The sequence below is a fragment of the Natator depressus genome, chromosome 10 (assembly GCF_965152275.1).
Source record: "Natator depressus isolate rNatDep1 chromosome 10, rNatDep2.hap1, whole genome shotgun sequence".
Taxonomy (NCBI): domain Eukaryota; kingdom Metazoa; phylum Chordata; order Testudines; family Cheloniidae; genus Natator; species Natator depressus.
This window is the reverse complement of record NC_134243.1, coordinates 14,670,031-14,691,932: the sequence shown is the minus strand read 5'-3', so window position 1 is coordinate 14,691,932 and position 21,902 is coordinate 14,670,031. Positions and strand designations below refer to the sequence as shown.

At 40.8% G+C, this 21,902-nt stretch overlaps 1 long non-coding RNA gene across 4 annotated transcripts in view; it reads left to right on the top strand.

The window, feature by feature from the left end:
- LOC141994836 (uncharacterized) overlaps positions 1-21,294 on the top strand; it is a 44,162-nt gene extending 22,868 nt beyond the window's left edge. The window contains exons 2-5 of one of the 4 annotated variants that reach the window (XR_012641211.1): positions 14,421-14,551; positions 18,387-18,510; positions 19,698-19,824; positions 19,916-21,294. This is a non-coding gene — a long non-coding RNA (uncharacterized LOC141994836). Of the gene's footprint in view, positions 1-12,479; positions 12,568-14,420; positions 14,552-18,386; positions 18,511-19,697 lie in introns of those variants that run through there. The other 3 variants (XR_012641210.1, XR_012641209.1, XR_012641208.1) reach the window with 3 other exon arrangements.
- The last annotated feature ends 608 nt before the right edge of the window (positions 21,295-21,902 follow it).

The following is a 21,902-nucleotide window of genomic DNA, read 5'->3' as shown; positions in this document are numbered from 1 at the left end:
GTACTATATAAGGAAAAGCATATGCCATAATAGACAGATGAAACAAACCAATATCCATGAAAGACAACAGTCAGCAATAGCCAGTAAATTCACACTGGTAGTTTAACAGTTCTCATTGCAATGTTCTGATGCAGATTATCCTTCATTGTCTACTGTTCAGCTGCCTACAAACATGCTGATAAATGAAGCTGAAGGTTGTCTGGGTTTCACTGTAGCTTCTATAAGTAGCTCTGTATTCTTTGGTGAAATGACAGTTTATGGAACTCATTACAGAATCACAGCAACGATAGCTCTACCTGTTACAGCACTACGGGTTTATTTTTCCTTTTCTTTAGCTGTGGAAGAACATCACTGTCACAAGTCTAATAAAATCCTCAGTTGGTGTAAACTGACATAGTTCAAAGGGGCCAAGTTGGCTTATACTAGTGGAGGATCTGGCCCTACATGTTGGCTCTAATCCTTTTCTATGATGATACAAGTCCTATACTAGAATTACTGTCTTGCCTACAAAGGACAACTGAGAAATGGGAAGTGCAAGAAAAAAAGGGGCTGATGTCAGATGCAAAAAGGGCTTGTTATGAAAAACCTGGAAAAGGAACATATACAGACTTCTGCAACACTATGGTAGCAGCAACTGGGCATGGAGAGGTCATAGGTGATGTATCTTCATGATTCATTTAACCTCTACAAAAAATGTAAGTGCTTCATCCAAGATGCTGGTTAATTCTACAAATGTCTACTGCTTGAGTGTAAGGGCTTTCAGCACCATGATCAGAAACGCCCATTTAAACTTTGGATCAGCATCCCCTATTCTAGAAGTAACTTTGTATTACAAAGCTTTATTCTTTTTCCTGGCTTCTGAAGCAATGCATTTTCCTCTGTCCACATACAGTTACCAATGCAGGATGGAAGTACATTTGCAGCCATGCTTGAAATCAAGGCACACAGCTTCCATTAACAATGATGGGAAATGCAAGTCTGACTAATGTCCATATTATCTATAGGTCTGATCCAAGACCCATTGACATCACTGCGAGTCTCTCTATTGACCCCAGTGGGCTTGACCTCACTGGGGTGCATGTGTGCTGTTCCAAGAAGGAAGACAACTCCGTGCACTGTGAAACTGCACCAAGAAGCTAAGAAAGTCAAATTTGGTTTTCTCAGAAGTTCAATTTATGACTACAAGAATTACTGAACTGATATCCTTCCCCTTTATGTAGCTGTTTATTTGCAAATGACCATCAGTGTAGGCAAGGAGTAAAGGTATGTGAAAGGGTTACATAAAAGGCAAATATGGAAATCTTAGTTTTGCTGGTTTCTACAGTACAAAAAAAAAAAAAATGTGGTGACTCCCACGACAGTTCCATAATGTCTACACTCAAATTGACTTTCAAGCCGGGAAAGTTGTCTCTTGCATTGAGGGAATGAGTATGTGCATCACAGCACAGGGGGGAGCTGAAGGATAATGGGCAAAGTTAATTTCACTCACTGTAATATGAAAAGGAGGACTTGTGGTACCTTAGACTAACACATTTATTAGAGCATAAGCTTTCGTGAGCTACAGCTCAAATATGTCTCTGAACCTAATCTCACTGAGTCAGAGTTCGCTCTCTCTCCCTCTCTCTCAGAAGTGAAAAGAAACTTGCATGGATAACAGGAGTATAATCTTTGAGGAATATATGTTACCTTAACATGTGTGAATGAGGCAAAATGTGCCCAAATTAGGATTATATCTTTTTTTTTAAACCCTCTACTTGATTCACTGCTCCGCTACTACAGTTGTACCTGTATGTAGGCTCATGTAAATCAGTGGAGTTACTCTGATGTAAAACTGGAGTAACACAATGGTGAATTGGGTCTGACTTCTTTTATTGTTACTTTGCTGCTCAGAAACAGAAGGAAAGGTAGAGAAAGGTGCTAAGGTTTTTTTTCTTCTTGTTTTGAAGAAATCTTCCACTTACTACCTCGAATACCCAGAACGCACAAATTGGAGAAAAGGAACAACCTAGAGATGATTCAGTAAAGGAACTCAAGAGCAAACTTCTAACCACACCTCTCAATTTCAAATACCCACTATATTCAAAGTCTGATCCACACTGAGGTTATAGAGCAAGATGTGTTGTAGCAGGGAGCTGTGTAAATATAGGAATTTCCTGGTTAGGGAATTTTTTTAGTTTCTGCTTAAAGTCTTTGTGTTTATGACCTCACACTACACTCACGCATACTAGGAAATTGATTGATTGTGGCAATATTGATCAGAGATGGAGCTCTGCTGCTGACTTGGTACTGAAAATAGTTTAAGTGCAAGTGTATTTGGGATTAAACTGTCCTAAAAATGTGATCAAGACTTGAAGTCTTGGTGTGGCTGCCACACATGGGTGTGCTATGTACAGTATACTTAGTGTGTGTACTTTTTCATTGGATGTTTTCTCTCTGACGTGCTCTGCTCCTTATCCCCTTCCCCTCTAGTCTTTCTTCAGCCAATTGTAAACCCAAGAATATTTGAATCCCAGATGCTCTTTCTGAATCTCTGTGTGAATTAGTCAAAATTTAAGCAGCTCAGATTTTCCCATCCCCTAGTGCAATGGAATTTGGTTTTAGTGATTGCTGCTTATAGGGCCAAATCCTGAGTTTTAGCCCAGGTTTTACTCATGGAGTTTGTTCCATTCAGGTTCATATACTTCCCTCATCACCACAAAATCTGAGTGCCTTCTGGTAATGCATTAAATTTTTGGCTCTGGTTTCTATTGTTGGACAAATAAATTCTGGTCATTCTGCTAAACTGATCAAAAACCATTTTCCAAACTCTGTTTCCATGTATTACCAATATGTTTGCCCTTTTCTTATGGTATCAGAACATTCAGATATAGGGATTAGGCTGGAAGCGATTTTTTGCCTTGTCTCTGGTTTTCCAGGTGGGAATGAACATCACACCTTTGAGGCCCATTCTGCTGCAGATTAATAAAGATACAGACAATGGGAGTACTGGAGATGATTTTAAGCTGATTGATCTGCTTTGACATTAAAATGCCTATTAGAACTTGCTCTGCCTTATCTGTTTACCCAGTCTATTTTTGTGAGGGACATTGTTTGATGGGTTTGGATTAGGGATTTTTTGATATGTTAGTGTGACGTTCTAGGGTGCAATCCAGACCAGTAATTGTGTCACTGCCTCCCTGTAACTCTGGATGCCTTAAATGCTCTGCTTCTGTGGCTCACAGCCCGGACACCAACAGTCAGCAGACAAGCATGCAGTCCCATGCGTGTCTCTGTGCCTTGCAGCTCTGGTTTAGCACTCTGACCCCAGCAGCCTGCCTACAACACAACAGCCCCGCTCTAGTGTCTGTCACCCAGTTACCTTATGCAGGGGTGACTCCAAACACACTCCAGTCCCAGATTCTCCAAAACAATCTGCCCTGAAGTGTCCAGCCCTCTCCACGGAGACTTAGAGAAGTTATTAATTTCACTCTTCCCTTTAAATAAAGAGTACATCATCAGTTTACCATCTTACTGGCATTAACAAACTTTGTGTTAATCAAAGCACTGCACTGGTTTATAGAAAATGTAACACATGTTTATTTAACAAAAGCCATAGGTTAAGTGATACCAAGTAGAAGTAATAAGGGTTAGAAGGGTAGGAAACAAAGTAGGAATACCCTTCTGAGACTAAAACTTAATCTCAGCCAGTAACAATCTTTGCCTATGCAGGTTTCTCACCTATAATCCAGAGACTTCAGACCTTGGCTGAAGGACCCATCTTTCTGAAACCTCAAATGATGGCTAACGTAGAAGTTTTCTGCCCCTCTGTCAAAGTTCATTGACCCCGTTTCAAGGGGCTAGAAGGCTTCTTGTGGATTTAATCTTCACCCCCCATCAAGATTAAGTGGTCCTCTTTCCCCACTTGTTCCTCTGATGGCTGTGTTTACCTTGCAGGTAAATATGCCTTTGTTGTCGCTGCCTGATGACAAGCCCAGTCAGATGAGCAAATACAGTTTTTTCTGATGTGGACGTGCTGACTCCCCAACTATCTTGTTAATTTTGATGGTTCTTGTGACCGGTTGGATCATGGAAAACCCCTTGGGAACTGCCAACTGATGTGATGAGACTACCCCTCACCCTGTTTCCCCTGGCAGCTTAGGACTTCAGTGCCTTGTCTGGTTTGAGCCAGACATGCTAGCCTGCTACAAACACAGACCTAGGTCTGAACTTTGTCCCACAAACTGCAGGCTTAAGTGAAAACAGCTTAAGAAGTGTTCCTGTCTCCAACACTCAGATGCCCAACTCCCAGTGAGGTCCAAACCTCAAATATATCCATTTTACTCTGTATAAAACTTGTGCAGGGTAAAATCATAAATTGTTTGCCCTCTATAGCACTGATAGAGAGAGATGCACATTTATTTGCCCCCACTCCCCCGATATTAATACATACTCTGGTTTAATTAATAAGTAAAAAGTGATTTTATTAAATAAAAAAGTAGGATTTAAGTGGTTCCAAGTAATAACAGACAGAACAAAGTCAATTACCAAATAAAATAAAATAAAACATGCAAGTCTATGCCTAATACAGTAAGAAAGTGATTACAGATGAAATCTCATCCTCAGAGATGTTCCAGTAAGCTTCTTTTACAGACTAGTCTCCTTCTAGTCTGGGTCCAGCAATCACTCCCACCCCTGTGTTTACTGTCCTTTGTTCCTGTCTCTTTCAGGTAACCTTTGATCAGAGGGGTGGAGAGGCTATCTCTTGAGCCAGCTGAAGACAAAATGGAGGGATCTCCCAGGGGCTTAAATAGACTTTCTCATGTGGGTGGAAACCCCCTCCTCTCTCCTATCCAGAATTTAGCTCCAAGATGGAGTTTTGGAGTCACATGGGCAAGTCACATGTCCATGCATGACCAAGTTCCTTACCAGCCAGGCCACATTCGTGGGAAAGCTCAGATGTGGATTGGTGTCTCCACATTCATTGTTAGCTTAAGTATTTCTTGATTGGGCACTTACTGAGAATAATCTTTTCTCAGGAAGCTGACCAACTGCTTCACTGAGGCTATTTAAAATTAAACAAGTATGTAGCCAATATTCATAACTTCAAATACAAAAATGATGCATGCATACAAATAGGATGAATATGTTCAGGAGATCATAACCTTTACAGAGATGTGTTATATGGCATACGTAGCATAAAACATATTCCAGTTATGTCATATATATATATTCATAAGCATATTTCCATAAAGCATTATGGGGTGCAATGTCACAGTTCTCTTTACCATATATGTAAATGGCAATTCCCTTGTTGCTGGTCAGCCATGCTTCATTTGTATACAAGACGGGAAGACCTGTTTTCAAATACAGGCTTTAAAATATAGTATCAGAGAACATTCATAACTCCACACATAGTATTAATATATACATTTCACAACTATATTAATCACTAGTGTGTCATTAGAATTCCAATGATGTTGCCTTTTAGATACTGACCATGACAGCAATGAGTTGGGGTACACTGGTCAGGCCAGCTGATACCAGGGATCCCCGTCCCCTTGGGGTGCTGTTAGTGTAACAGTTAATTATCATTTTAAAGAGTTGGTGGTGGTTTTGTTTTTTAAGTACACCTAGTTGTTGATGGCAAGGAGACTATGTATTGTTCTGCTGAGGGGGGATTGATCAGTCTGTTTGATGTATTGTCAAAGGTGTTGGATGCCTGGCCTATTATTTATAAAAAAACCTAAATATTTAAATGTTCTATTTCACCTGTATTTAATACATTGGTGACCTTGGATTGATTTGGGAAACCTCCAGTTTGACTGACTGTCTGACCAATCGCAATATTCCAGATCCATAAAAGATTTGACTTCTCTAATCAATTGTCCTTTGAAGCAAAATCTTCCAAATGTAAGGAGAATTGGCAAAAGGTGCTGCTGATGTAAAGTAATTTTTTTTGGAATAACTTTTGGTATTTGCTGGTCAGAGAAGGCAAAAATGAACAGTTCTCATTTAAACATCCCATTCTATAAAGCTGGATGAAAAATAAAACTAATGTTGCAGAAATGTTAACAAACATTTTGTTTTGCTAATTAACTGAAATTCAAAATTTTAATGGAAAATGTCATGACATTTTCAGCCTGCTTTAGTTATTTTAAGAACATGTTGTATGAATTCAATTTGCCATGTTAAACCATTCCCAGTGTCTTTCATAATCTTCCCCTTTTTGGCAATGCACATAGAAGAAAGACACACCTGCATATATTTTTTTTTTTGAAAGAGACCTTTCTGCACATGGCAGCTGTCTTCTGACCTGAGCCCTTGCTTTAAATAGTTATTTGTCCCTCTTATATTTTTGTCAGTGTATTAGGGGATGAAGTAAGAATCTGAATAGGAGTCAGTGAGACTATTAGTCTGCTAATTTTTTTTTAAGCACTGAAATATACTGATATATAATGAGCTCAGATAAAACTAATTGAGCAATGTGAGATGAAACACTAATGCCAACTATTTCTGACATTGACATTTGTCTTCTGAAACTCAGAGAAATCTTTGAAAATCTGTCCAAATCTTGTTAGATTGGCAATTTATGGCCACCTTTCTCTTTAAGCTTTATGCATTTATTTTTAATTTTGAGAGACAGGATGTACCGTTGATCAGTGGAATATTTTATTTCTCACTCCTGTAGCTATGGAGTTAGGCCTTTTGTTCTAATATAATTTGAATTTCTGTATAAAAATCACTTCCTCATAGATTTCAGAGTAGCAGCCATGTTAGTCTGTATTCGCAAAAAGAAAAGGAGTACTTGTGGCACCGTAGAGACTAACAAATTTATTTGAGCATAAGCTTTCGTGAGCTACAGCTCCGATGAAGTGAGCTGTAGCTCACGAAAGCTTATGCTCAGATAAATTTGTTAGTCTCTAGGGTGCCACAAGTACTCCTTTTCTTTTTCCTCATAGATGTCATTATCTCAAAAACTGGCAATGCTTGTTTAGATTACCTATAAACATCTTCCTTTTTGAACATACAGCACCTCCAATTAATGTTTTTGCCTTTGGGAAAATGTTCCTGAAGCAATTAACGGGTATTTATTGCTCAATTGGTGTAAATCTGGTAGTTCCATTACTGACATCAGATTAGTTTACACCAACTGAAAATCTGACCTGATGGTGCTCTATCTTAAAACTTTACACAGTGCTTTAAGTTCCTTGAACTGTCCATTCAAAGTCCATGCACAAGTTGCACCTTTGAGCAAGTTTGATACAAAAAGGACAGTATTAAGTAGTCTAGCAGTTATCTTTGATCTAGCATAAACCTGATGGTGAGTTCTGCTTAAAATCAATGGTACAGTATAACTCGTTATAACCTGACATGAAATATTTTCTGTATTTTTAACTGGTTTTGGTTTTAAATCTAGCACATCATTGCCAAGAAATTTAAACAAGGAAAGTAGCCTATGAAAAATTACAAAAAACAAATCTGTGGTGTGTTCCTTACCACACTACAAATGTAGTTGGGGCTCTGCTAAATTCTGAAGATATCAGATTAGGAAGCTTTTGTGAATGAAGCCACAGCACTAGGATATTAGCACATGCAGTGCCCTTGGGAATGCTATGTTAAGAAATGTCTTAAAAAACATAGTAGCATCCATGAAATTCATAACAATAGGCAGGGCAATGTTCCCATGATCAGGAGAACATGAACTTCGAGGACTTTTTTAGTTTTATCTTTGGCAATTAGGAACAACAGGGAATCCTTTGGGTACTAAAATAATCCTGGTTAGCTTTGCAGAGGTAACATTTTCTGTGCTTAATTATTTAAAGGAAGCTGTATAATGGGTTTCTGGAAGCATGTGACCCACAAATCACTTCATCCACATCTGCATAATGCATGTGTCATCAATCTTATTTCATTTCAAGATCACTTACAAAAAAAACTTGACAATCTGCTCATTGCTCCTTCGCAGCGCAAACACACACAGCTTGCAGTGTCATTTGCCGTCTGTGCTTCATAGGAGCCAGCTGCAAATGTTCCCCACAATTAGCGTTTTCTGTACATTTCTATCTTTGACTCAGATTTAAATGGAGTCTGTGACCTGCCTAGTTGGTAGCTGTTAGACATTAATGACCAGATCCGCACTGGGTGCAAGTTGGTGCAGCTCCACGGACGTCAGCGGGGCTATGCCTGTACCAGCTGAGACTCTGGGCACAAATAGAAGTCCAGTCATACAAATGGCCTCATAAACTGAATTTTTTATTACTCTTCATTTGAGCCAATATCTTTTTGTTTGGGTAGTTGGCCTCTAAACCAGATGCTTTTGTATGAATTACATAGAAAGGGAAAATTTGCAAAAATGATACTGAACTCGGGGTCCATGTCATTTACTTTCATAACCGCTTTTAATAGGGATCGAACCAAAGGCCATTGAAGCCTGTTTGGATCAGGCCCTTAAAGACTGTAGGTTTTTTTAAGTGAAATGCATGCAGAAAATAATTAACCAATACAAGTATCTGGGTATCAGAAAAATATACAGGGTCAGATTTTGGCCGAGGTATGTAGGGATATAAGGGGGTGGCCACCTCACACAAGGCAGAGCACATTAAATTAGGTTAATTAACCTAATAAACTGCACCTGGGGGAGAACCAGGGATTGAAAGGGTGGCTGTGATGGATCCCGGCTGAGAGGGAACAGGCAGGACTAGTACAAAGCCAGGAAGTTGGCACCAGAAGTGTCACAAAGGCGCCTGTAGCTACTCTCTGGATTCTAGAGAGTGAAGGAAGGAAGGAAAGCCGGGGGAGATGGAAGCCCCGAAGAAAGGGTTTAGCCAGATGGGCAGTAGAGCAGAAGTCTGAGAGAAACATAGTAGGATGTGGCAGCAAGGTGGGACATTCTAGACCTAGGCTACTGGTTAGATGGTCCCTGAGCTGGAACCCGGAACAGAGGGTAGGCCCAGGTTCCCTGCCAGCCACTGGGGACGTGGTGCAGTCTGGGTAGTGAGGGAGAAGACTGCCATTTTGGGTGGAGAGACGTAGCTAACCCCTTGAAGGGGAAAACACACACACTGACCTGGCTGGAGGACCAAGTCACAAAGAGGGAGCACAATGAGTCAGAGAAAGAGGGATGGCAGGGCATGTGAATGAGGGACACAAGGGTGCATTGGACTTGGAAGGAGCTAATCCCCAGAGTAACCTAGTGGTGAGTGAACCCCATTAGAGGAGGAATATGACCACCTCCATTCCGCTGCATTGCCACTCTAGGCTCAGGGTGGGGGTGGCATGCCCTATACTCCATCACCATATAGGTGGGTGGAGGAGGGCCGGAAAAAGGTTTGGTTCCATCCACCCTATACACCAGTCAATGGCAGTAATCCAGTAGCAGATTATTTCTACTTGGAAGTCAGGTGGGAGCAGGGAAGGAATTGTGATATTTTGAGTCACAGTTCCTTGCCTGGGCTTCTCTTGGGGCAGCACACAGCATGGGGCTGTGCTTTAGGGACCGCCTTAGATAATACCACAAGCATATTATTGTGGATTGATTGAATGTCTTTGGACAGTAAACATGGGACAAAATGGTTAAAACTCAGGTAGGATCTAATCTCATGGCTAAGCCTAAGGCTACGAGAAAATGCTGCATGTTAAAGGTTCCATGTCAACCATGTTCCAAAAACTTGTATCTCTGTGGCAAGACATTAATATAGTGGGCCCAGTGCTAATCTTGCACTGGCAATAACCCTGTTTAATGTAAGGGAGTTACTCAGGTATGACTGTCTAGAAACACAAGGATCAGATCAGAACTGGCCTCACTGAGTAATACACCTGATAAAGCAACTCTCCTCAAACAGCATCAAATATATATATAAGACCTTCCTGACCTGAGGATACCCACTGAAGCCAGTATCTGTTCAACAATGCTGAGGTTGCCAGCCTGACTTTGTGGACTTTTTGGGTCAAAGACTCTAGGGAACTTCTTTCAGTAGGAGCTATTTCATGCTATGTAATCAATGGTACAATATGGCCCTTGGATCTTGTGTTGATTTTCATAGTATTTGATTCTGCCTCTTACGAAACGCAGCCTTTTATTGCATGTTTTTTTGTTTATTATATGTCATGGTTATCAATGAGTATAGCATACATTGGCCTAATCAGTACATGTGGAGCCCAGTCCTTCAATGTATTGGGCATTCTGGCCTTCTAGCAAATTCACTCAAGCATGTGCTTAACTCATGGAACTACTTGTGCTTAAAGTTAAGCATGTATGTAAATACTCTCTCCTGAGAGAGGTCAGAATGCTTAGCACCTTGCAGGATCAAAACCTCTAATAAAGGGGGAAAAAATCACAGTGGAGTAAACTTATTTAATGTACTGAGGTCTCATGTCTGTTTATATAGCAACTTTTATAAAATACCATTAACTCTCTGCTGAGCCCCGATTATTTTAGCCAAATGCTATAAGATTTTCAATTATAAATCCAGGGTATTTTATGGACAATAATATGATTTGCAGTTAGGCAAGCTGACAATTAAAATTAATGCTGAGGATATTGTCTAATCACCACAGGGTCAGAGAGGAATTGTTTTTCTCTTTTGCACTTACAGTACTGTGCAACTGGTTAGGTGCATTAGAGGGTTTTTTGTGGCCTTCCTCTGGGACATCACATATTGGTTAATGCCAGAGGCACAGTTCATTTCAGAGGTTTGTTTTTGAAAAAGTTAGCTTTTTGCAGAGGACTTTGCCCCTCCTGTGGACCATGCCCTATTGCTTTTTTGCAAAAACAAATACAATAATACATAAAAGTGCCAAGAGGCTATGTTAGACAATTAGCCACTCAGCACATGCACTGTCTAATGGTTTTTCAAATTCTTTTTAAAGGAGCTGAATAATTTCTGCATGAGCCGTGGATAATGTAGAATATCTTTTTTTTTTTTTTTGACATTTAGCAAAATCTTGTAACCCTCTTTCCATTGAACACGTTGAAACAGACTGCAAAGACATTCAATATCAAAAAGCCAGAGATTTAGGGACTCTTCTACCTCCAGCTATTTTCTCTGCCTTGTTTTTTTTCTCCTCCTTATTTTCAGGTGGATAGTATTTGGAGGAAATTGTACCTCTTCTCTTGGTTTCCTTCAGCTATGTTTTAATAGAAAGGAAGCTTGTGCTGACAAGTTTGTGAACACCGCTGTGGCTGGATTGTGTAAACCTTGCACACCTCCAAATTTCTCACGAAGTCAATGGGGAGTCTCCATTGTGCAAGGATTGTGGCATGAGGCCCCTGGTTTCGTAAAGTCTGCTTTTTTTATTGTGGCTTTGTACTGGAGTCATCTTTGAAATGCTTAAAGCAAGTAGTGACTTGTGCATATGGCACAAATACTGTCTGACTGGGTGTTGACGATAGGTTTTTAGTTGTACTGAGGGGAGGAAGAAGTTAGTTTTCTGGACCTGGGACACTGTTTGCAGAAACTGCCTGACCCTGTTTTTTTGTTTCCTTAGTTTCACTGTTTATCTTCCTTTTGCTTTGTCTCTTACTAGGTTGTGGGGAGAAGAGCGGATTCCTTTTCTGTTTAATTTGAGGGCAATGCTGACTCTTTCCTGAAGAAACCTCTTTGTATTCTAAGACAGTGAGCCATTCCCATGGGGAAGGGTGTGATGATTTGAGCCTTGATCCTGCCTTTGGATTTCTGTGGGTGTACCCTGGTGTCTGTGCAGGGCACCAGAGCTGTATGTTGTTCGGTGGCTTTCTTGTTGTCGTACATGTCAATCTTTTCACCTTGCGTACATTTGTTTTCCGTATCATTGATTGGTTTTGCAGATTCTGTGTTTGCTCCAAGTTCTGCCCTAGCCATAAGCAAACTGAGCCTTTGCAGAGTCCTGCTATATATTTCATTCCCTTATAAAATCTCTCGTAAAGAAACATGAGGAAACCAGTAAAAAATTCTCAAGGGGGGGTTGGGGGGGGAAGAAAGAGTGCTGCAGAAAGCATGAAAACATCTTATAACAATCTCAGTAGACATGTTCATCTTCTGTTCTGCCGGATGTCATTCAAGAATACTAAAATTATTTATGGATTTAGTTTTCCTGTTTTTTTTTTAAATGTAAAAAGATGCTCATGAATTACATCCATAAGTAATTTAGGATCACCATATCCTGAATAACAGTTATGGGGGAATGTTGCATACCGAGGGACACATCGACATATGTAGTTGTGATAGCAATTTTGTTACAAACAGGAGAGTGACTCTCTTTCAGAAGATAAGGTACTTGCAGTGTCATGAAGGCCGCCCATCTAAACTCCTCTTTAGACTTCACTTGATTCCAGCAGGCACAATGTTATTCTAGGGCCTGATCTTCAAAGGGGAAAGGTCCCATTGACTTCAGAGGTCTTTGGATCCAGCCCCTAAAGCACAAGAGCTATCTTCTTCTTCTACCGTCCTTTTTAATTAGCATACGTTGAGATCACTCTGTTTAACTGTACCTTCAGAGTGAGTGCATGTCTGCCTTGGGAGACAATGAATGTACTGCAGGATCGAACCTACCGTGTGCTGTCTACATTCCTTTATGACGATTGGGGGTGGCTGAACCAGACAAAATGAGGTATGATTCCGACAGTCAAACCAAACCGAACTCTTTTGAGGTTGAACATTTGGGTAACTTAAATTGCCTCTACGCTTCTGTTTCTGTGTAATAATTATAATGCTTAGCTCTAATATAGCACTCTTCATCAGTAGATGTTAAAGCACTTTACACAAGGAAGTCAGTGCCATTGTCCCCATTTGGAAAATGAGACTCCAAGTTAAAGCGACTTGCCTGGCAGTGGCGGATGGGAATAGAACCCAGATCACCTGAGTCCCAGTGCTGTGCTCTGTTCAATGTGAATCATTCTTGCATTAGTAACTGCTTTGTCCAAAATCAAGAGGGAGGTGAAACCAATGTTCCCTCTAATTTTTTCCATCCATGTGCAGAATGATTTTTGTTATGTGCACCAATATCGAGGTGATGTGCGCCACCGGTAGAACCAAAAAAAACCTAGATATAATATATGTATTTTTAAAAGTTACCATAGGGATAATTACTCCAGCCAGGACAGGTTAGGCATTTTAGAACTTGCTACTCAAAGAATTAAATTTAAGCATAAGAGAGAGATAAAAATTATGAAATGTGTAGACTAGTCAAAAAACTAAAATAACAGCTCTTTGAAAGAATAAAATTTCAGAGATTATATGTGCATTGCAGGAAGTATCAAGAAGTAATAGCAACAATAATACAAGTATGTGTTGGGAGGAGAGTGTGAAAGACTGTGTGTGTGTGTGTGTGTGTGTGTGTGTGTGTGTGTGTGAGAGAGAGACGCGCGCTGCCCCTTTAAGTAGATCAGCACTCACCATTCTAAAGCCTGCTTGTTCAGACACAGCAGCAGCCGCCAACAAGCTCCATCCCACTCCTGAGCCCTGTTGTGTCCCTGCCCCCCACCATGTGGAGATGGGGTGGAGGGGGATATCCTGACATCAGCGCCCCCTCTCCCTTCTCCTGCTTTGCACAGCAAGCAGTAGGCTCCTGGGAGCAGCTGCTCAGGGGCTCCAAGGCAGAGGGCAAGAACAGCATGGCAGTGGTGGGAGGGGCACCTGAAGTGCATGGCACTTGATAGACTGCTGGGCAGCCACGCAGCTTAGAGGGAACTTAGGTAGAAACCTTATTCAGACTTGCAGCCTGACTACTTCTTTGAAGAGGTTTGGCATACATATGTCATTTTGGTTCCTTACATGAACTGAGCCTTTTTTTTATATTATGCCCAAATATTTCTGCAAATGTCATGCTTTCACAATAGCTTATCAATAAAGCACAACATCTGTGCTCTTTCCTATAACCACACATTTAGCGAAATGCGAAATGTTTAGCAGTTCTGGGCTGGACGAAAAGAGAGCAACAGTATGGAATGACTGGTCTAGTGGTAGAACTCAGCCACAGTGCTATGAAACTGTAATAGTTTAGTGTTTGTTTGGATATCTAGCTCTTTCACTTAAGGAATGGTCACACAGGACGAGAACTAGAAGATGGGAAATAAGGGGTCTTGGGTCATGCAGTCCATCTCCTTTCCACGGCAGGGTGATTCTCTTCATTGTAATTTTTCCTGATGTTTTGTTTAGTCTAATTTTAAATGTCTCAAGTGTTGGGCCTCCCATCACTTCCTTTGGGAGGTTATTACATAATATAATTGATCTAATTACTGAGACTTTTCCTGCATTTAGTCAAATGTTTCCTTTTTCTCAGTTTCATCCCATTCTGCCTATGTATTAATTATTATTTGTATTGCAGATTTGTATTATTGTGCTTAGGACCCCATTACACAAGATGTTGTTCAAGCACTGAGCAGAGGGATGGTCCCTGCCCCAAAGAATTTACAATCTAAGTACACCGCTTACACCACCTCTCTCTCTCTTTGGTGTTTGCAGCCTTAATGCAATGGTGGAGTAACTAGCGCCTGCAATGACTGCTTTAGAATGCTTGGTTGCGGATACTCGCTAACGAGATCTGGGTATGGTACAAATGTAGCAGTGGTTTATTTAGGCAACTGACTTATCAGGTAAGTCCTCATGTGGATCTAATTACACTAATGTTCGCTGTGAAGAGGGGAATGACAGTGAGATTTGGGGCTATTGTACAAGGTCTTGCTCTCCATTCATGGGGAAGGCCATGCAACTCTTCTGTTGAATGCAGCCCTGGGATAATCGCAGTCTGACTTTCATACAATGATTGGAAGAAAGAGGGGCAGCGGGGAAACAAAGGACCTTCCTGTTTCAGAGGGAGATTTTGAGCATGATTGTGTCAAGTGCTAAACTAAGAGGGAGTGCCAGCAAAAGTGTATAATAATTATAGATAAATGAGTCCATGCATCTGAAGAAGTGGGCTTTTTACCCACGAAAGCTTATGCCCAAATAAATTGGTTAGTCTTTAAGGTGCCACTGGACTCCTCGTTGTTTTTGTGGATACTGCTACCCTTCTGATAATAGATAAATGAGGAAGAACCTGTCAGAAGAACAGCACGCATGCACTTACATACCACTTAATTCTAATCATGAGCATTTGCACTCTTTAGCTACCTGGAAAGGTGTTAATTTATTTTAAAGGTCTGGAATCTTGTTTTTTCAGCTGGCAGTTTCATGCTACCACAGTCAGATTAAATTGCATTTACTACTTTCTTGCAAATGGTATCTGCTATGTATAGAATTATTTTATGGGGAGAGGCATCTGGTTTAAGCATCCTGTTTCATTAACATGCATTTGGCTTAAAGCGTGACCCTAATTATTAATATTTTAAATAGGGTCACTTTTTGCCCTTGATTGCCTCTGTCAACTCCCTTTGATGTAAACAGGAATTGTGCACAGGGATTGAGAGCAGCATGTGGCACAGGAAGCAGAGCAGAATTTTGATTGGGGGCCTTATCCTTGACTTACTCCATTCATCTCCTCTCCTCGGTTAATTGCACCCTATTCCAACGATCATGTTGCAGTATTAGAAGAAGAAAATTGTCTCCATAGACAGCGTGTTATCTACATCCACCCATGAAGGCATCTCATGAAAAACATGCTTTCTAAATGCATGTGATACCATCATCAGGAACACTTAATTTACATTATTACATGTTAAAGGGGTCTGGGTCTAAGGCTGCTAACTGCAGGACCAAATGGAATAAGTAAATTAAGTACATTGACTTTTATTTGTTTGGTTGTAGAGCTGAACTCACTCCTAAATCAAAGATACACAAAGAAACACCACGTTAAGATGCACATCACTCAATAAGATGCCACCATAAACAGTCACTGGGGATGCCAAGGGGATGACCTGGAAAACTAATACCTAGCAACTAGACTAAAGTTCAGATTCCAGTCTGAACATCTTCAAGTTCTGGGGATGTTTTGAATCTGGAATTCTGGATCAAGAGCGTCTCTACTGGCTACCTCTATTACAGTGGGTAAAATCCTGACCCACTGAAGTAGGAGTTTTGCCATTGATTTAGATGGGGCCAGGATTTCACCTATTATATCTAGCAGTGGCTGTAGGTGAACGTTAATGGGTTAAGAAAAATGTACTGCAGTTGTTGTTTCGTAATGCACAACATGCACACAAAATATTATAGATTTAATGATTTGTTGAATGAATGTAAAAGCTGGTTGCATAAAAGATTTATTTTTAACTGATTAATACCATCTGTCACTAGGTTTTTACTGTGCTGCAATAAAAGTGTGTTTCAGATTCTCAGCAGTTCAGTCAAATAAAAAAGGCCCTGTTTTTTCCAGTGGCATTCCCCTTGCTCTGACATTTTCATCCCTTGGATGGGCTTTGTAGACGTTGTGTGCATGTGGTTGGACATGCATGAAATGTGAGTGAAGTGCTGCTAAAAGCCTCCTAACGGAAGATTTAAAATTGCTCAGGGAGAAAAGCACATGTTAAAATTAGCTTGGTTATAGAGAATGGATAAATTCCAGCAGAGATGGTCTGCTAAGTCTTTTTTAATGTCTAACTTCTATAATTCTCTGATCTTCGTACATTATGCAACAACATGGGTTAAAATGCATGTGGAAGTCAATGAATGTTCATCACTTCCCTCCATAGTCTGGTTTCCTTCCTTAAACCTTTGGACCATGGCATAAATAGGATGTCAGTACCCTAAAGACGTGTAGGGTGCTTCTCTGACTAAACTATGGATCCCACCTCCCCTCCCTGCACTCGTGCAAAATTACATCCCTTCCATCTTTTGGGGAATCTAGCCCCCAGTGTTTAACAAATGCCTGAGCTGCCAAAATAGAGCAGAGAGGGGGAATAAGGCAGACAGCTATATATAAACTGAGCACTTTTATTAAGTGTCTCTCTCCTGACTTTGAAACTTTTGTGTTCTGCTCCCTGATCATCAAATGATATAGGAGACACACAAATATTAATGGGAGAATGCCCAGGTACTAAAACTAAGTTCTTAATGGCCTAGTTCTCTCTTGAATCAAAGACGGGGGTACAGAAAGAACATGCACACTGCAGCTGAACCATTGCCTTTGGCTAAGTTACTCACTGTGAAATCTTATTGACTTTGCAGTACAAAATTTAAAAAAACCCCGCAAAACAACCCCCACCCCCATCTTCTCTGTGCGTTCCAATAAGGCTGTATTAAGCTGCCATGTTGGTCTGTGTGGAAAACCTGAATTAGGACTGGGAATGGAGGATATGTCTACTCTGCAGGCAGAATTACTGAAAGTCCACAAACGTGTGAAGCTAGGTTCATTGGGTAGCTCTACAGAACAAGTTGGAAAAGAGCGGGTTGGCTCCTCCCTCAACCAATCTTCAGTTTCCTCATTCATTTCCCTTCATTCTCCTCTTCCATTCATTGCCCTGTATTTTCCCTCCTTCTTCTGTCCCCTTTTTTCTATCTATTACTTTTCCATTCTTTGCTCCTGCCTTGATCGCTGTCCTCTCTGCTTCAAACCTTTCTCTTTTTTCCTTTCTCGCCTCTTTCACTGTACAGATGAGGCTGACCCCAAACCCGTAAAGAGCCCTGAACTGGAGCAAGTCTGGATCAAGATCTGAATTCTGTGATTCCTATGCTGTCTAACATTTATTCAGATGAATAAGAACATCTTAAATAAACAAAAAAACATTTTGTTTCATTGATTCAAAGTCTGATAACTTTTTGGCTCCCTCTTGTTCCATCACCTTGTGGTGGCTGGCCAAAGCCCACCTGAACCTGACTCACACTCAACTCGTAATAAAGCGAGTGTTTAATGGTTGAGAATATGATTCTGTTTTAAAAAGTTTATGACTGTGCTCTCATTCCCCCCAGCCCCCAGCATTTTAAACCCCTTTAATATTAGAGGAGGAAAGGAAAGTAAAAGGAACAGTTACTCATCTCTTCAGTCCCCTCAGTATAGGCCAGGATCAGCCAGAGTAGCAATCTAAAGGATGAGGAATTTGCTAGAACCAAATGCTCATGGCGACCAGCTGTTTCCCTCCACTCATGTCCTAGGTAAACTAAATGAGAAAGCTCCAGTCTCCTACCTTAGCTTTTGGTGAATAAATAACCAAAGCCTGCCAGGGGTCAAAAATAAGTGACACCGCTATGAAGTTTGTAGTTGGTTTCTACTGGTCCTCTTGTGATTTCCCCAGTTTCCTTTTGTGTTAATAGTGCCCTAAGAAGCTGTTGTATAGTGTTGTGCTGTACTCATAAATGGCTGAGTTCCATGGTTGGATCCTTGTTTGTAGCACTGGAGTGCTTTGGGATTCTTCAGGAGGAAAGGGTCAATATAGACTCATTTAATATTTATTATTACAGTAGTCCTACACAGAGCAACCAACCACCTCCAACAGGACAAGTCGGTGAGGTATTCAGCTCCACATGTATTAATTCTTTTGTGATTTTTTCCCCTCATAGGCTGCTTTAAAGCATCATTTGGTTTCTCCCCATTTCTGCTCAGAGGCTGGCACAGCATGGTAGTCCTTCCTGAAGACACGTGCGTGGAGGAGGACACACAAACAACATTACTCCATCTGCCCAGGTAAGCAAGAGCACTTTCTAACTTACCTGATCCTCCAAAGAAAGGTCCAATTTAGATTGAATTGTGGCAACCCAGGCTCTTGATTTATAAATGGGCCTCTGAATAAAGATTTGATTGCCCCTTATTGTGATTGGGACTGGAATCTGTGCAGTGCACAGAGTGAACTCTATTACCAGAAATGCTTCTTCACTTAGCTCTGCCTCTCTAAATGCTGGGTCTGGACTAGAAGGCATTGTTGTGGGAATGAGCTAGCTTTATCTGATCATCATAGATAAAGATGGATAACTTACCCCATGCAGTCATGTAGTCCAAATCCGTTAACTCATCTGTAAGTCTTGATCCCTGGTGGCTCATATCATCTGCATGCATTACCTTCTTGGGACTAGACTCAATTTTTTTAAAAAATTGACTGTGCTGCAGAGTTTCCTGAAGCTCTCAGTGCATAGGGGTGAAATCCTGTCCCCTTTGAAGTCAATGGCAAAACTCCCATTGACTTCTGCGAGGCCAGGATGTTACCCATAAAGTTGCACTGCTTTAATTGAGTGAAGTCTATGATCCTTTACAGACTTTGTTTTTGGCTATTGTATGCCTTCTAAACTTGGTGAAGTCTCCTCTTAGCAACAGTGGCAACATTAGCTCCTGGAGAAAAATTAGTGAGATCAGAAAGGGTTACAAAAAGTGGAGGGGCGGGAATGCCCCTTTTGGGTAGTATTGATGTTCTCTGTATTCACATATATGGAAAATTCTACAGTATTGGCAATGTTTAGGTAGATGGCTTTGCCTGAACATGACTTATTCAAATATTTGTGAAATGCTATCTTAATTTAATGCACTATATACATATTTTCTGATAATCTTAATTGATTCTAGTGGTTATAAATCGTAAAGGAGATTCTACATTCTGCACTTTCTAGGCCTCCGTTAAAATTTTCAAAAGCTTCTAAGCGACTTAGGTGCCTAAGTCACTTTTGAAAGTAAGACTTTTGCCTAAGTGTCTTATAGGCTTGAAAATGTTACCCCTTGCCTTAATAGACTCAATGAAATTAGATGGAAAAGCCTGAATGGATGTCTTGTCCACCTCCAATCCCTGCTGTTAGGATTCTGATCACTTTGCAAGCAGAGATAAGAGGAATGTAAACCTTAGAGCCTGCTGTATGTGGAGCTGTATATTATTTTTTGTATTGCAGTAGCCATGTTGCGTTAGGTACTATGCAAACATCAACAAAAGAGCATCCCTACCCTGAAGAGTTTACAATCTAATTATAAGACAGGAGGCAAGAGGTGAATGCAGCTAGCAAATGTAGAAAGAACAAGGTAACAATCCGATAACTCTGCTCAGCGGGATAGGCACTGGTCACAGCACATCTACTGACATCTTAACTCTCCTTCATCTTTATCTGTCAAGTGTTTTAGGAAATCTAGATGGAAGAGGGGAGGAAACAAATGAGAAGGCTTGGAAAACAGAGTGATTAATTAAGGAGTCCAGATCTCTTTTCTGGTGTCTCCCTTAAACCACATTTATGTGAATGTTTTTGATCTTCAAGGTAAGCCACATGGGATGTGTGTTCTTCATATGAAAAGTCCCAAAGGAACACACCCAAAGAATAGTGCCTTTCATGTGAAAAATTATCACTGCCGCTACCACTTCTCAACCTGTTTAATGTAAAATGTCACTACTGCCTTAAAAGAAGTTTAATTTCCCAAATATCTCCCACTAAACATATCAGCTAGATTTCCAGATGGAGTAAATTAACATCACTCCATTAAAATTATGTCAGTTTACACCAGCTGCAGATTGGCTGTCTGTTCAGACTATCAAAATCTTTTAACTAATTTCTCTAAGAAAATGCATGGAGATGAAGGTGAGAAAAAGGAAAGGAGAGGGGAACGAGATCCTGTGAAAGGAGAAAAGTGTTAGGCAAATCATCTTCAGCCATCTCATTGACCCTAGGTAGCATCAGCATCTCAGAAATAGTGACATTTGTGACCTTTCACTCCATATTCTTTATGAAAATATGCTGATATGAATGACATAAATGAGATGTACTGTTTGCAAGATGGCTCATGTAAGATATAATTGGAAAGGTTATGATTTACTGAATGTAATTATCCAATTTGTATGCCTGTATAATTTCTGTATTTGAAGTTAGGAATACTGACTATGTATCTGTATTTCAAATGTGTTACTTTGGGTGTCTCCCAACTAGCCCATCAGGGTCCAGCTAGCCCATCAGGTACAACAATGGAAAAGCTAGACAGGACAAATGGCCCATTAGCAAAGACAATGGCCTGTGAAAGAGCTTAGTTTTCCTGTGGACGCTCCAGACAGTCTATGAGTAATGGCTGCCACAGCCCTGCAGAGACATGGTCTGAGTCACCTGGTACTGGAACCACCCCTTGGAATGCCAGTGTTCTTCCACTGGGAGACAAAGGTTCCAGCCATACACAAGAGCCATACAAGGCAGGAGAGTGACATCATCGTGGGTCTCCTCTGCCTCCCAACCCAAAGAAACACTGAAAAACACCTGAAAGCAGGAACTGAACTGAGGGGAGAAGGGTTGAACCCAGGCTGAGAGGGTGTCCAGTCTGTGAGTGGAAATACCTGAAGTCTCAAGCTGCAGGCCAGTGCAGCTGCCTTTCAAGACTTCTGTAATCTATCTATGACAATATTTAGGATGAGAAATTACTATTTGTAACCTATTTCTTTAGTGAAACAAGCTTAGTATGCATGTTTTGTTTTATTGGCTTAGTAATCTGCTTTGTTCTGTTTGCTACCTCTTTAACCACTTAAAATTCACCTTTTGTAGTTAATAAACTTATTTCTTGTTTATAATATAACCCCATTTGTCCAATTCATAATATTTGGGGTGGGGGGGAGGAGGGAAGAGGCTGTGCATACCTTCCTCCACATTGAGGGAAGAGGTGGATTTCATAATATACCTTTGGGGGACTGCACTCCAAGGGAGGTGGACACCTGGGTGCTGGGACAAGTCCCTTAAGCTGAGGCTTCTCAGAGCTGATCTCAGTATCTGTGTCGTTCTGCAGTTGGGTGTGGCCCTGCCTCTGCTGGCCCTGGAGGCGGCTTAATAGCCTGGCTCAGCAAGACAGGTAAAAAAGGTGCCCTGGCAGGCAGAACAGGTGGTTTCAGTGATATCCCAGCACATCAGGTGGCACCTTAAGGGGTCCAACCCGTCACAACATTCTCATCAGTGAAAGTTCATCATCCCGGTCTGACAGACAGTGAGGATTACTTCAAAAATTACTAAAGAGGTTGTCTAAATCTGCTTTGGAGGAACCTTTTAATGTTCCTTATTCTCTATACATATTCCATCCTGGAATACAAAGAGTTGGATGGCTCCCAAATAGGCCACTGGAACACTTGGACAGTGGCC